The 5,000-nt window shown below is 43.4% G+C and overlaps 3 protein-coding genes across 6 annotated transcripts in view; 1 reads left to right on the plus strand and 2 right to left on the minus strand.

Moving 5' to 3' along the window:
• The window catches only part of arhgef18a (rho/rac guanine nucleotide exchange factor (GEF) 18a), a 37,758-nt gene extending 35,246 nt beyond the window's left edge, over positions 1 to 2,512 (minus strand). The window contains exons 1-2 of one of the 3 annotated variants that reach the window (XM_083540909.1): positions 2,261 to 2,471; positions 1,140 to 1,197 (exon numbers count right to left, since the gene is read on the minus strand). The gene's annotated coding sequence lies outside the window, so the exon portion shown is untranslated. Of the gene's footprint in view, positions 1 to 1,139; positions 1,198 to 2,260 lie in introns of all 3 variants that reach the window. The other 2 variants (XM_083540908.1, XM_083540911.1) reach the window with 2 other exon arrangements.
• Positions 1 to 5,000, plus strand: part of myadmb (myeloid associated differentiation marker b) — a 99,827-nt gene that overhangs the window by 31,243 nt on the left and 63,584 nt on the right. The gene's annotated exons all lie outside the window — the stretch shown is intronic.
• insra (insulin receptor a) overlaps positions 3,150 to 5,000 on the minus strand; it is a 16,896-nt gene continuing 15,045 nt past the window's right edge. The window contains exons 21-23 of one of the 2 annotated variants that reach the window (XM_083540907.1): positions 4,303 to 5,000; positions 3,419 to 3,980; positions 3,150 to 3,373 (exon numbers count right to left, since the gene is read on the minus strand). The exon at positions 4,303 to 5,000 is cut by the window's right edge and continues 1,220 nt beyond it. The gene's annotated coding sequence lies outside the window, so the exon portion shown is untranslated. Of the gene's footprint in view, positions 3,981 to 4,302 lie in introns of both variants that reach the window. The other variant, XM_083540906.1, reaches the window with a different exon arrangement.

The raw sequence follows: 5,000 nt of genomic DNA on the forward strand, positions 1-5,000 counted from the left end.
ATATAAAAATCCATTGTGTAACATTCCACTGAAATAATGCTCAAAATATTCCAGCTGTCTGTGACCACACCCCTGTGTGACCACGCCCCTCTCTTCAGGTGGCTGGCCACTTTGTATCTTGGCCACACCCCCCTCAGTAAGTCATTCAGAAGTGTTCAACTCCCTGAGCCTGGTGTTATCAAAAAAAACAAAACAAAAAAAAAAAACAGGAAAAGCAGGAGAGCTAGCTCCCTCTCTCTCTCTCTCTCACTCACTCACTCACACACACACACACACACACACACACACACACACACACACACACACGACCTATGCACATGCAGTGAAGACAAAACAGACAGGTTTTTACATACTTACCTAAACAGAAAAAGGAGAGAGAGAGAGAGAGAGAGAGAGAGAGAGAGAGAGAGAGAGATATGCAGTGTGTAGTGTCCTTGACATTCTGCCTGATTCCAGATGTTTTGATATGATTTTATAAAGGGAAAGTGTGGCAATGTTTCAGAACAAGTTTATACATTTTGTGTGTGTGTGTGTGTGTGTGTGTGTGTGTGTGTGATGAGTGGAGCTGAACACACTCGGTTTCACCTGCTCTTATGTTTACACACACTGTAACTCATTTACCGGTTCTTTTACTGTGTGTGCTGGGCGTGGACGGACACACACACACACACACACACACACACACAAAATGTATAAACTTGTTCTGAAACATTGCCACACTTTCTCTTTATAAAATCATATCAAAACATCTGGAATCTGTTTCTGTGATCCTCAAACACTATCCAATCACATTCTCCTACTGATCCTTATCATCCAATCACATTCCCCTTCGTCTCACAATCCAATCACCGTCCAATCAAATTCTCCCTACAGCTCCTTACCATCCAATCACATTCTCCCACTGCTCCTCATGTGGAAGGTGTTTATTAAATTCCATTCAGGAGAATTCTGAGGGTTACGGTTCCCTGAGGAACATGAGCTTCATCTTAATGAAAATGTTTTAGGTTGCTACGGCAACAATCATGTAAAAGTCCTAGTGTGTGTATGTGTGTGTGTGTGTGTGTGTGTGTGTGTGTGTGTGAATTTTTAGAGTCAGAGCCGAGTGGAAAAAGGCAAATGAGGCTGAATGTTAAACTTACAGAGCTACTCCAGCTGTTCCTCACATCCGTTTCCCTCAACAGCACCTCCTCATCTACACTAATAAACCAAAACAAATAACCACACAAATATGAATGTGTGTGTGTGTGTGTGTGTGAGAGAGAGAGAGAGAGAGAGAGAGAGAGAGAGAGAGAGAGAGAGAGAGAGAGAGAGAGAGAGAGAGAGAGAGAGAGAGAGAGAGAGAGAGAGAGAGAGAGAGAGAGACCTGTAATGTGTAACACAGCTGGCTCAATAATTAGCCTGTGTTCTGAGGAAAAATAAACCCTAAGCAACTTCACAGCGTGCACACACACACACACACACACACACAGTAATATATATATATATACACACACATACATACATACACACACACATACACACCATCCATTACCATCAGATAACATTCACTGACTCAAATCTTCTTTCTTTATTGCGAGGCAGAATCACTAAAGAAAGTCATTAAAAGAGTCAGTAAACTGAGTCAGTTTGGAGAGTCAGTAAACAGAGTCAGTTTGGAGAGTCAGTAAACAGAGTCAGTTTGGAGAGTCAAGTCAGTTTGGAGAGTCAGTAAAGTGAGTCAGTTTGGAGAGTCAGTAAAGTGAGTCAGTTTGGAGAGTCAGTAAAGTGAGTCAGTTTGGAGAGTCAGTAAAGTGAGTCAGTTTGGAGAGTCAGTAAAGTGAGTCAGTTTGGAGAGTCAGTAAAGTGAGTCAGTTTGGAGAGTCAGTAAAGTGAGTCAGTTTGGAGAGTCAGTAAAGTGAGTCAGTTTGGAGAGTCAGTAAAGTGAGTCAGTTTGGAGAGTCAGTAAAGTGAGTCAGTTTGGAGAGTCAGTAAAGTGAGTCAGTTTGGAGAGTCAGTAAAGTGAGTTGAAGCCACACAGTGAAACTGATAAAAAAGATGGGAGATAAATCTCTCTCTCACACACACTCACACTCACACACACACACACACACACACACAGAGAGAATGTGTGGAATGCAAAATACAAAAAGAGAATGAACAGAAAGCGCAGAATGAGATTTATTGTATGAAACATGTTGAACAGTGACTCGAGCTGCACGCGCACTGCCTCTCCTCCACTACACCATCATTATAGTTTAAAACCATAAAGTCGTTTACTCACCGCTTTACACTTTATACAGAGTCACAGTGAACATCTCCAACTTCTCTCAGACTTCACTCCATCTCGCCTAATGAACTCTCAGCCTGTCTGAAACACACTGCAACATCTTCAGTGTCTGTGTGTTTATTAATGATCTTCAGCCTTTCATTTCTTCTCTCCGGCATCCGTACAAGTGCACTCGAAACCGAGAGCAAAAAAAAAAAAAAAGCAAGCCACTCCCACTTCCGGGAACACCATGACCAACCTCGCGTCAAATCAGAATTATACCACGCCCACTTCTGAGGAGACGACCTTGGTCACGCCCACTACATAATATTCACGGGCTGTGTTCGTGACAGAGAGAGGACCTGCAGGAGGACAGCGAGAGGACCTGCCGGAAGACAAAGCGAGGACCTGCAGGAGGACAGTTCTGTCCCCTTATTTAATTATTTACAAAATATAAATTGTATTTGTTTGTGGATGTGTTTATTAAACCCAGAATCAATTAACAGAATTATTTCTCCTGTCATTTATTACAAACTAAATATTTCCTCCACATTAAACACATGGTAATCACCTCTGTACCTGTGAGACTTCCTGCAGCTTCTCGCCTACTCCATCAAGAGTGGTGGGCATTTATTACCTAGAAAGGGGCAACTACTCCTTATTGCCCATTCATTTAAAAAGGAACAGCAAAGAAATCCAGAAGGGTGATGCCCTGGGATCCACATACTTCTGACTTTAGCATGTGCAGTAGAAAAGTTTAGCATCTGTACAGTTACTGATATCATTAATAAGAACAGAAATTAGCATATGCGCTTGCGCACACACACACACACACACTTCTTTTCGCTGGTATACAGTGTGTTATGGTGGTTTCTTCTCAGCCAATAAAAACACATCACCAGGCTTGCCTCAGATGCAGCTCACTGCTTTTATTAACAGCAGAAATATAACGTCTAGACGCTCAGACGTCTGCAACACATGGGCCAGAGGAGGATTAGTATTAGGACTTTAGGATTAGAAAAAGACCAACAACAACAACAACAATAATAATAACAACAACGACGCACCTCATTTATAACCCAATGAAATATTACTCAAAGCAGCACCTACTGGTCAGATCTGTCTGTTCTCTCTCTCTCTCTCTCTCTCTCTCTCACACACACACACACACACACACACACACACACACACACACCATTTAAATTTTGGCTGAACTGTTCCTTTAAGTGAAAGACATCCGAACTTGTCACCATGGCAACAATGACACAAGCTTATGTAACTGTCAAAAAACATAGAAATAATAGTTTGGATTCGGGGCTTTGGGGCACACACACACACACACAACACACACACACACACACACACGGTTGTGTACTTGGTGCAGTTTGGACTCAGGGCTGTGGGGTACACCTGTGTAACCGGCAGTGAAACGAACACCAGGTAAGTTTGTCCGAGGTATGAATCGAATTTGAATAGTAAAATCTCTCTGTCATTGTCATGGTAACGTATCACATCAGGACACGCCTCCCCCATTTAACCATGTACTGACAAGGCTCTGAGGTCAGCAGGAACGTGTCCATGTGTGTGGGAGATAAACCGGTGTGTATTGTGTATCGTGCCCTTAAGCTTTAACAAACGTACAAACAAAAACAAATAAAGTCCAAACTCTTCAATCCATCACCTGTGTGGACAATACTGAACAGAGAGGAGACACAAGGAGGAAGAGGGAGACAAGCTAAAAGACAGAGACACACAGACAGAGAGACACATGAAAAACAGACATGCGCTCAAGAGGCACACCCAAGAGACGTGCACCGAGAGACAGACACACGCAGAGACAGACAAACACGCCAAGAGACAGAGACGTGCACCGAGAGACAGAGACACATGTAGAGACAGACAAACACGCAAGAGGACGTGCACCGAGAGACCAGAGACACACGCAGGAGACAGACAAACACGCCAAGAGACGTTGCACCGAGAGACAGAGACACACGCAGAGACAGACAAACACGCCAAGAGACGTGCACCGAGAGAGCAGAGACACAGACGTGCACCGAGAGACAGAGACACATGTAGAGACAGACAAACACGCCAAGAGACAGAGACGTGCGGCTGAGAGACAGAGACACATGTAGAGACAGAGACACACGCAGAGACAGAGACGTGCACCGAGAGACAGAGACACATGTAGAGACAGACAAACACGCCAAGAGACAGAGACGTGCGCTGAGAGACAGAGACACATGTAGAGACAGAGGACACACGCAGAGACAGAGACGTGCACCGAGAGACAGAGACACATGTAGAGACAGACAAACACGCCAAGAGACAGAGACGTGCGCTGAGAGACAGTGAGGCATCCAAAAGTTTGCATCCTTGCTTTGGTTTGTGGTGGAAAGAAAATTAAAGCTCTGGTTTTCCTGCAGTAACTATAAAACTACAACAACAACAATCTGAAAATAAAATAAATTAGTAAACTATTGGGGTGAAGTTAAATGTGATGTGAAAGACTGAAATTATATTTTATAATATATATTTTGTTATTATAAATAAACTGCATGTGACAAACTGATTCTCCTGCTGGTGGACATGTTCATTCAAAACAGGATGCAAAATTCGAGCGAGAGAGAGAGAGCGAGAGCAGGAGAGAGAGAGAGGAAAAGACTGATGGAAAGAGAGGGAGACAGACGGGGAAACAGACAGACGGATGTGACTGATCATGAAGGTTTTTAAACATATACACACACACACA

Source organism: Silurus aristotelis, assembly GCF_946808225.1.
Source record: "Silurus aristotelis genome assembly, chromosome: 5".
NCBI lineage: Eukaryota > Metazoa > Chordata > Actinopteri > Siluriformes > Siluridae > Silurus > Silurus aristotelis.